The sequence below is a fragment of the Macrobrachium rosenbergii genome, chromosome 45 (genome assembly GCF_040412425.1).
Source record: "Macrobrachium rosenbergii isolate ZJJX-2024 chromosome 45, ASM4041242v1, whole genome shotgun sequence".
Classification (NCBI taxonomy): Eukaryota; Metazoa; Arthropoda; class Malacostraca; order Decapoda; family Palaemonidae; genus Macrobrachium; species Macrobrachium rosenbergii.
Genome location: NC_089785.1, coordinates 28,278,107 through 28,289,412, shown reverse-complemented (window position 1 = coordinate 28,289,412; position 11,306 = coordinate 28,278,107). Strand labels below are relative to the sequence as shown.

The 11,306-nt window shown below is 39.0% G+C and overlaps 1 long non-coding RNA gene across 1 annotated transcript; it reads left to right on the top strand.

The window, feature by feature from the left end:
* The first annotated feature begins 613 nt into the window (after positions 1-613).
* Positions 614-2,800, top strand: LOC136829685 (uncharacterized). The gene is made up of 3 exons (XR_010850447.1): positions 614-1,001; positions 2,036-2,221; positions 2,390-2,800. It is a non-coding gene; the product is annotated as an uncharacterized lncRNA (long non-coding RNA).
* Positions 2,801-11,306: the final 8,506 nt, after the last annotated feature.

Here is an 11,306-nt window from a genome sequence, read left to right as displayed (position 1 = left end):
TGTCACAAACATGTTGACAAGTCGACAACCGTAAGCTGAGAGCGATGAAAACTAAAGAATTTTTAAACACGGCCATTTCCTAACATCCTCTCTCTCTCTTTTTTTTTTCTCTCTCTCTCTCTCTCTCGTCAAAAACCTCTCGCCCATTCGGAAAACAAATGCACGATATTTCACAAAAAGTTTTTCACATTGCAGTTCTCGGATCCAGATTTATAAAATTTCTGATTTCTTTGTTTTTCTCTCTTCAGGTGATGAACTTGAACTCAAATGAATGTCATTTTATTAAGGAGGAATCCTCTTGAAAGGACTCTCTCTCTCTCTCTCTCTCTCTCTCTCACGCACACACACGCACATGTATATAGACACACGTCCTCAAAAAGAGGCTATAACAATCTGCCATGGATGGTTCTCATAACAAAATCATCTAGTGTCACACGAACGCGTTTTCAGGTCTATCAATGTTAATTCATTCGAGTGTCTTAACATTTCCTAATGTAATTCCCTCCTAAATTTATTATTCCAAATGCAAAACGTCATAAAGTCACACCACCCAATAAATACTTCCATTTGTAAATATTTTATTGGATCCAGAAGAACTGGAGGACAGTTAAGCGGCTATTACACGGGCGAATTTTCACGCAGCACGGCTCCGTTCGCTCAGCATTTGCTGAACAAACGCTCAGTACGTCCAGCAAAACCCGATTCGCGTATACCCATCACTGCTGGGTGAAACCGCCAGGCGCCAGCATTTGTTTACATTCGTTCGGCGATCGACGTTCACGTGTACGAGCTGCACTGCATCAACAAGACCTTCACCATGCCTGTGCAATGGACATTTGAGACTGAGGAGAGCCTTATTGAAAAAGTGAGATCGCGACCAATCCTGTGGAATCCAAGGGATCCTTCCTACAACAAGAAAACGCTTAAAAAGTACTTGTATGGCGAGATAGCGAGGGAACTTCAAGAAGCGTTTCCACATGTAGAAGGAATTAATGATGCAGGTATGTATATATATGGTTTTTATGTAGTCACTGTTTAGTAGTAGCAGAACACTTTAGGCCATATTTGGTTGTGTGAAGTAATGTAATCAGCAAAATCATGGCCTAGCTAGGCCATGCAAAGCCATGGCCTACCTGGGCTAGGCAAAGCAATGGCCTTGCTAGGCTATGCAAAACTATGGCCTAGCTAGGCTATTCCTTTCACAGTTCTGTGGCCAGCCAATGTTAGAGAACTGCCATTAGAGGCTAGCTTAACCATAAACACCAACCTAAACTTTGTCAGTCATGTGATATTATGATACCATTAGCATGTGACAATATGTAATATGGGTTATTTCGTGATAAATACTATTAACACTCAATTAGTGGCAAGCCTACTCATATTGCTTAATATACTGTAACAGATATAAGCTAGAATTAAGAGACCATAACGGCACTCTGGGTAGGATAGTATAATCTGAGTACCAAACAGCACCATTATAATTTTTTTGGTGTTTAGTTTAGGAAAAGTTATAGTACAAAAGTTGTTTATATTGTCCTAAAATGTAAGTATGTGAAGGTGGAACTCTTAAGGGGCCTTGGGGGTGTAGCCCCCCAGCTAGGAATTAACCAAGTTAGGGACAGGTGAGGTACGTGTTTTGGGTTAGGCTAGTGCCCTATAATGTCCTAAAACACCTACCTAACCTCCTGACCTGTCACAGAATTATTGCATGGTTATTATGAGAAATTCTCAATATTGACTATTCATCTCAAATGTTGCATGTTCATAGAGAGAAATTGTCTTAAGTGTTGTTTCATTGAACAAGTATGAACATACGCTGGCCAAAGGCCCTTTGGATCCCCGTATTGAGTATTTTAGACTTTGTTTTTGTTTTTGGATACCAGCCTTAAAAGTTGAAATTCTAACCTATCATACTTAGCCTGGCCAGGAGGCTTCACCCCTGGATCCCCTGTTGTGCCAACTTATAAAATACCCCTTCCATTTCATTATTTCTATGATTATTGTAAGTTAATCAAACTTGAATTTTCTCTTGCAGATGCTGTAGTGATGAAATTTAGTATCTTAAAAACATCATTTCGGAGGAGCTGGCTAAAATCAAACAAGTAAAAAGTGGCTCAGGAGGAGACTATGTTCCAAAGTGGAGGCTCTTTGAGTTGATGTTGTTCCTGACTGATGTTGTCACCCCAGGAAGAGTACATCAAACCTTGAGACTACTGTGTCTGTAAGTATTAAGAATGAATTACTGTTTCAAGTATTGTATGTTTATTTTTGCATTTCAGTGTTTTACAGAAGTTGCCTTAATTTGTATATTCCTTTTTATGATTTACCTTTTTGAAGTTGCCTTAATTTGTATATTCCTTTTTTATGATTTACCTTTTTTTTTTTTCAGCAGGAGTCCCAGTCCTCCCATTAGCAGGAGTCCCAGTCCTCCCATCAGCAGGAGTCCCAGTCCTCCCATCAGCAGGAGTCTCAGACCTCAATCAGCAGGATTCCCAGTTATCCCAATCTCTTTTAGTACAAATTGACTCCTATCAGTCTGATGATGAAGTCGTCCATGAGCCATTCAATTATGACAGTAGCGTAGATGAAATTGATCTGCTTACCCCAGCATCTTCACACACTCTGCCAGGAACAAGTCGATCATCATCATCATCACCACGTAATAAAGAAACTTGGGGTCGAACTCGTACTCCAAAACGTAAAAGGAATATGACACCAGAACGTGCACCCAGTGCAACCGAGGTAGCATTATCTTTTTAAAATCAACTGCACAAGCACAAAGGAAAGAAGACATCCCATACGCAGCTGGGGTTTTGTAAAAGAAGTAATATCTGAATTTCCTCGCCATAAACATCCAAGACTTATGCTTAAACTTGCTGCATTCTAAACAAGTTGAAAGAGGAGGAAGGCAGTTAATCACTGGCCATAAACTGTTGTAAGGTGGTATTTTTTTTCATGTATGATTTCTTTCCTGGGGTACAGATATGACACACAAAAAAAGAATCTGTCCCAGGGCCATAATTTTATTTTTACTGCATTATAATGTTAAATAAAAAAATACATTGTCACAGAAACTTTATTTATCCTATAAAATTTATGCAGAACACTTTTATTGCACTCAAGGTTATAAAATACTAAAGTCCTGGATGTACACAATGGTAAAATTTTATTTCCTATAAATATATTTGTAGCTCTTAATTATTATTATCATCACCACAAAAAAAAAAAACTGTGTCTGAGAGGCCATTATTATCATCACCACAAAAAAAGAACTAGTGTCTGAAGGCCATAGCATCCTGAAATGCTACCTTGCCTTCATTACTGAAGTAATCACAAAATGTGATCCTCTAAAGCCAATTGCACAAGATTATTGAATTGGCTGCCCTCCGCACGTCTCTGTAACCAGGGTTGAGTCCACAACGTCGTCCTCCTCCGTCTTCCGCCTGTATTTCTCTTCCCTTCGTCTTCATCCACGGCAATTACTACAAAGCCATTGCCATGGCCATATTCTGGTCATTGGTGTACAGATGAGACATTTCCATGATTATGATGCGCCTTGATGCCAACACTATGAGGACTTTCTAGGGTTTGTTTTGATTTTACAGCTGCTGCTTCTCGCTGTGGGGACTGAACAGCTGATCACATGGTGGTACCGTTGTCATGGCAACGCACAGTTTGCTTGCTGAAACTGCTGCGTGTGCTCGAGACCGTGTAATAGTCTTGTTCAGCAAATGCTGAGCGAACGGAGCCGTGCTGCGTGAAAATTTCGCCCGTGTAATAGCCGCTTTACCGGAAGAACTGGAGGACAGTTAGAAAGTAACCCGGAAGAACTGGAGGACAGTTAGAAAGTAAATCCTAAGATTTATTTTTTCTTCGCTGTGCAAAAGCGCAACAAAGACGAACTCTTCATTTCGTAATACCCTGAACAACACGGTTCTAATTAAGGATTTCCAGCTGTTTCATTTTCCTTTGCTTATCCTGTGAGGCAACAACACACACACACACACGCACACGTGACGTTTTTCTCCGGAAAATTAAATCTGTTCCAGATTCCTAGAGAGAGAGAGAGAGAAGGGGCTGAATTTTGCTTCCATCGTTCCTCAACAAGGTAGCAGCTTCAAACGAGATGAATTTCTAGGAAATCATCTCTTCAGGAAAAGTCGAGTTAAAAAGGATCATGAGAATTTCAGCACTCGTCTCTCCGTATATTATCTCTTAAAGATGTCAAACTTATACGACCTCTTACGACCTCGCACGCTGATTTAGGGTGTTTGGTCCCAAAAAACTGGCCCTCTGTCACCCTAATTTCCGCCGGGAATCGATCGCGCTCTCGTAAGATGACAAATTGTTTGAAACGCCTAAGAAATAAGAAAATAAAGTTTCGCGGAAACTGAAGTGTGAAGGTTTATGATGAAATTAGTAACATAAAGAGATTTTTTATATTTTTTAGTTTAAAATGCGCATCTACCAGCTATCCTTTATCCAAATACGCCAGTGTTAACGAAATGAGAAAGAAAAATGAATAAACTCAGCTCCGAACGAATCAGACCTTTATTACACCTTGAACACATCTCCCATCGAAGCTTCTCCAAACGTCTTCTCGGTTGTAAACAACCGAACCATTTTGGATCAAAGTTCGAGATAAACAAGACACTGATTCAGTGATTCAGAGATTCAAAGGTTCGGGGATTCATAGGTTCAAAGATCCAGAGACTCAGAGAAACAAATATACAGAGATTCAGAGGTTCAAAGATTCGGAGATCGAAAGATTCAGAGATTTAGAGGTTCAAAGATTCAGAGATTCTGCTTCCTTCCAATCCGGGAGCAGCCCTCGTTGGTACGAGGTAACAGAATAACTTCAACTTGAAAAGAGGAGTTCAGACCGAGTGGATGACCAAGAAGGGCCATTTGCCAAATTCTGTCGGGTGGAAAACACTGCGAAGACCGAAATCCTGTTTTCCTGCTTTGCCTCAATACCTCACGACAGCCAGACTTTGAGGAAGAGGCAGTGTGAGCTCGAGATGTCGGTTTGGTCTCAAACAAATTTGAAGTTTCCGATAGATGAATTATTTGATGTACAGGCGGATGGGAACTCTCTCTCTCTCTCTCTCTCTCTCTATAGGTGAACCTACAGATGAACAGGCAAATAGTGCTTGGGTTGACAGCCTGAATTTTTATAAACTCAAATCAATCGCTGAATGTCCTGACCGAAGTGTTATGTTCTATAAACACTTGTTATATCTGCGCCCCACTTTGATTTGGTTTGGGAAATTAAGTTACAAGCCAAGCACTGGGGCGCTTCCAGCCATTCAGTGTTTAAGAAAGTGAAAAGAGGAGATGGGGTGGTTGGACAGCAAAAACTGAAGGAAGAAAAAAAAAATGGAGGTCGAGTAAAAGCATAAAATGTGGGTGCAGTTAGGGGCCGAAGGACACTGCAAACGACTTTTATTGGTGCCTACAGTGCTCCACGTGAGGCGCACTGACAGAACAACAGCCTTACGGGGAACATGCCACTGTTGAAAAGGAATGCCAGCGGAATGAAATAGTGAATAGTTTACTTTCCTGACATTTTAAACTCTCTCGAGGAATCATCCTATATATGCTTTTTTTTTTTAGTTGACGGTAGCTGGTACTTCTATTTTATCAATCTCTGTCGCATCACTTTTTCTTATTTTTCATTCGGATTTTGTCTTGTGCCGGTCCTCACTTCAAAAAAGTCCAAATTTTCCCAGCGCCCAATTTTTTTTTTTTTTCAATTCATGAACTACGTTTTATTCAACTGCAAATAATTAAAGTTTTTTCCTTGTAGTTGCTGTCCGTTATCAGAAAAACTTTACGAGAGAGAGAGAGAGAGAGAGAGAGAGAGAGAGAGAGAGAGAGAGAGAGAGAGAGAGATGATATGAATGATGATATGAATGTTATGAACGCTAGTTTTCTGAGAGGTCCAGATGTTTAATTAAACATCTCAGCTGCAAAGTTTGAAGAGAAAAAATCTAATATTTTTGACTTTCTGAGAGTTTACAAAATGTCTGGAAGACTTTCTGAAGAAGAATTAGCGCTTTGTTTATTGTCATGTTTTCTCAGAGTGAAATTAGCAGGCTCTTAGTAAACCCGCCTTTCCTGAGAGAGAGAGAGAGAGAGAGAGAGAGAGAGAGAGAGAGTTCCCCGTTCCCCTTCTTTCTTTCTTCCGTTCTTTTTTTTCTTTTACTCCTCTTCTTTTCCTCTTTTCTCCTCTTCCTCTTTTCCTTTTCCTCTTTTCTCCTCTTCCTCTTTTCCTTTTCCTCTTTTCTCCTCTTCCTCTTTTTTTATTTTCCTTTTCCTCTTTTCTTTTTTTTCCTCCTCCTCCTAATAATAATCGAATTTCATCCTGAACGAAGCCAACGTTGCTGGAAGCAACCAAACCTACCAATCAATCACATCTTTGAATCTAGCGATGAGAATCACGGCTGGATTGAGATTCGTTCACGATTCTCCTCCGCTTGGAACGCTGAGCTGGAATCTGGGCGAGTGTTTAACTGAGCCTGGAATTCGGTGGGAACCTGTTTGCGCCTTCGGGTGAGAATGGCCTCACTTGGCCCTCTGCTGGCAAATGGCCACTGGCTTCGTGATGAAGTTAATCAGCTTCAACGTTTAAATACAATACAGAATTTAGGCCACAGGTCAAGCACTGGGATCTATGAGGTCATTCAGCGCTGAAAGGAAAACTGTGATGGAATAAGCAATATGTCGAGTTTACATAGCAGAATAACTATTGATTTCTGCGTCATTCTCCATTCGTATGGAAAGAGTTTATGGCTGTAGCGGTATTCCGTGTGGATGGGTCCCAGAACATTCAACTGAGATGGAAATATTCTTGGAAATTTTCCAGGATGAAGGCATGCAAGCGGTTGGAATATTTTTTATCGACATTTTGAAATTATTTCTAAATTTATGAAATTTATGGTTAAATAGAATTAAACTGTTGTTATACTTTATAATTGTTCCCAAATATGAAAATCAATTATTGGTTGATGTACGGATTACAGTGAAATCCTTCGCTATTTCTGAAATATGCCCCTTTAAATGAAAAACGTAATATTCTTTGGAAGCTTTCAAGTTCAATTCAGTGGCTCCTGCGGTAGGCTTATTCCATCTGAATAGGGGTTACATTCTGAATAATAATAATAATAATAATAATAATAATAATAATAATAATAATAATAATAATAATAATAATAAACTCTCGCTATTTCTACAATATACCTAATTACCTCTGGAACGCGTTTACATAAAATAAATTTGAATATGAAAGAGAAATCTTGAGCGCAAGAACGCCAACTGTATCCGAGGGAATTCCACTGAATATTAAGATCCCATGAACCTGAATATTGAATAATGAATATTAATTCTCGTCACGTGGAATTCTCCACTCCTGAGGCTTTTGTCGATCACCTAAAGAATTCCAAAGAATTCCGCTACTGTGGAATAATCAAACACTATTTATTACGTAATATTCGAACTTTATGCTTTTTTGATGATTACTGAGATGCCATTCGACAGAACCTTATCACTCAGTCAATGATTTCTTACAGTTTAGGTTTGTTCGCAAGTACACTCGCCGTCCCCTGGTTACATGCTGTTCATCCCTCGTGCTGCGATGTACACATGTACAGAAATACGAAGTGTAAGTGATGACGTAAGGACTTAGTCCCTGGATATATTGAACAATTAAAGTTTGTGATACTGCGCATACGCGATGACACAATATACTTTTTCAATTCGTATGGGTGTTTTACCCTGCTTCTTTCTCTCTCTCTTTCTCCTTTCTTCCTCTTCTTCCCTTTCGAACGGGTCCAAAAAAACCACCATCTTTTTTTTCCAGTTCTAAAAAAAAAAAACGAAAATCAGGAGTGTTATCTCTCTCTCTCTCTCTCTCTAAACAGGGACGTGGAAGGTTCGACAGTTTCTTTCTTTCTTTCATTCATGCGCCTGAACTCACGTGGAAACTCCTTTTGTTATTTTTGACACTTCTTGTTCTTTATTCTCCTTCTTCGCCTTTTGCTTCTTCTTCTTCTTCTTCTGAAGCGAACACGAGAGAGATGACCCGGTCTCAATGATCACGGTGTTCTTCAATTATCAAAGCAATGCTATACGGTGTTCTCCAGGTATCTAAACAATGAACACGATGTTCTCCAGTTCTGGATATAGTCAGCACTTAGCCCCAACACCCGAAAGTGTAACCCCCAAAGGCCCACCGTTTGTACAATATCTCTCGCCGCTCCAACTCGGCATTCCAACGCAAACACCTTTTCCCCGGAGTGCTGTGTCAATGTTTGCAAATGCCGGCCTTCGTGGCTGTATGAAATGCATTTCGGGTGCCGCCAAATATATTTTTGCCCTACTTTGGGTTACAAACACAAGCAAACAAACACGGGAATGTATGTTCGTATGTTTGCTCCATTTGAAATTGTCCCTGCTCAGAAGGCAAAGTCTCAGGTGTATATTCATAATATGTTCTTGGCCGTTTATGTTAGATGTCTTTTTTTTTTTTTTCAAAACTTGAATAAGTAACTTTAGCATGATTCTTAAGCTTTATGAAGTAATGCTGCGCTGTACTTTCTCTTAAGAAAGGATCTTGTAACTCGGATAAGAGCGCGGAAAGCACTTGGCATAATCATACAGCAAAAACGAAGAATGAAAACTCAGAAATGTCCCTAAAGCTAAAAGGGAAATTACTCATATTTTGACGAAAAGCTAACATAACTTTAGCCCAAGATTATCACATACAAACAGGCAGAAGAAGAAGAGGGAGACACAGGATCGTAAACAATGGAAAATAGACACATAGAGGCACCTTTTGATTCATAAATATTCCTGTCCTAAATCTAATTTTAGCAGAAGGGTCCATCTATGTCCATCTTACTTTACCCCAAAATAAATCAGGAAGACTAAAATACTGTTAAAAGCTAACTTGAGGTGACATGTTGATAGATTTTCTGAGAGATAAATACTACTGACAAAAATATACCTTGAGATTACTGAAGAATTTTGGTGTAAAAGTTAATGAAAAAGCTTCTCTCTCTCTCTCTCTCTCTCTCTCTCTCTCTCTCTCTCTCTCTCTCTCTCTCTCTCTCTCTGGCGTGGAGAATGAATGAACGACCTCCTCAACATAATTTATTGCTTCATTCGAGTGATCTTACTTCCTTCCCTTCCCAGTTCGTTCCGGACTATTTCTCTCTCCTAATTCCTTTTCTCCCAATCATTTCCTCCTTTATCTTGAGGGAGAAAAACCTTGGAGAGAGAGAGAGAGAGAGAGAGAGAGAGAGAGAGAGAGAGAGAGAGAGAGAACTGGATGCCTTGACGCCCTACAAAGAAGTCTATGGGAGGATGTAACCTACCTGGTGAGGAAATTAAGGCATTGTAGCCAAGAACTAGGGAGAAAGTTTGTCAGGGGGCAGTCCCACCAGTTCTTAACCCTAAGATCACTGGGATTATTTTTGTCGTTTCTTTATTGTCTATGGTCTTTTAAGTCATCTTTTGAAGACCACAAGTTTTTCAAGTTCTTTTGTTATCTTTTTCTTTATTTTCTTTCGAATTCACTATCGCTTGCCACCCGAGTTCCTTCTTGAGCTTAAATAAGGGAAACATCAACACTGGAACCACTTTCTTCATCTTCTTCCTCTTGAAACTTTGTTAAAACTTGACTTCCTCATCTCTTCTCTCTCTCTCTCTCTCTCTCTCTCTCTCTCTCTCTCTCTCTGTCTCTCTCTCTCTCTCTCTCGTGTACTGGAATTTCTTAGGTATAAACTTCTGACTTCTAAGAAGTGAACTCATTGTTATAAGCAAGGCTGTCATGAGCATCTCAGCCTACTGTGTAATGATAGTGGCCTGTAGGTCTATAGACTGATGGATAATTTCAATAGCACACATTTAATTATGTTCATAATAAAGATAGTGGTAATAGCAAATGTGTAATTATGTTCTAGTCATATAAATGATACTGATGACTTAAATTTTTTTAACATTCTAACAGCATATGTGTAATTATGTTCTAGACAAATAAATGGGACTGATGGCTTGGTTACTTTTAACATTCGAACTGGTTACAAGAAAGCTATGTATTGTCACATTCTACATTGACCAGGTAACAAAGCGAGTGATTTGGTAACAACTAGATTCTAGACAAGTAAATTGGACTGATGACTTGCTGACCTACTTTTAACATCCGAGCTTCTTTCATGAAAGCTATGCATTGTCACTTCAAAATTCACCAGTTAAGAAAACTAGTGATTTGGTTTAAGAAACCGCAAGACCTTTACCCTAAAACCCTTTTATTCTTAGAAAACAGAGGTTTAATACATATTACACACGTTTATCTTGAGGCTCTTGCGAGAAATCTCGATATAAAATACCCTTAGTGATTTTCAAAGCCTCTTCACAAGCTGTTTCACCCAAACGCGGATTGAAGATTTTTCGCCTCACTTCCATTACCGCTATTTCAGCTTCACTGCTTCGTCCCCCATAATGGGAGAGGCGTTAATATAGTTACTTATTTATACAAACAAGGTTTTTAAATTTGGTTACAACCTGCCAAAATATATTTCATCGACTATTCTTATTAGTTTGAGTCGAGATCTGCATCTTCATAATACCATTCATTATTTTTATAAAAATTTCATTTTTAAAAATTCTTTTTCGACAAGCGAAGAAAAAGCTCCCTTGTTCCTGACACCACTGAAGGACTGTGGAACAGTCTCCCTGAGGGTATTGGGCAACTGGAACCTCAGAAGTTCACGCGAACATGCAATGCATTACTACCCTAAAACAATTCTCCTTCTACTTAAATCATTTACTTATATTTTCATATTTACTTATTAAGTTGTTAATCTATTTTATCTTTTCGAATACCTGATCTCTTCTTTCTGTGTTCCTATCACCTTCGGTAACTTCTTTCTACTGAACACCATAATATTCTTTGGAAGCTTGAATTTCAAGACTGTGGCCCTAATAATAATAATAATAATAATAATAATAATAATAATAATAATAATAATAATAATAATAATAATAATAATAAATGATGAACCAAAGTCTCATTATCATCTTCTTGGATTTCCTACCTGTCACCCCAAAACCTCTCTTTTGGAATTGTTATGCAGACGAATAATTCTTCCTTCCTCCTACCAACTCCTCCTCCTCCTCAATGAGGTCTTTGAAGGGTTAATCAGCCTCCTGATTTTTCTCTCCTGATGAGAAGGAAGGAGGCCTGATTAGCTCTCCTTGCCCTTAGAATAACAATGCGTTGTTAGTTGTCAGTCAGTTCCTTT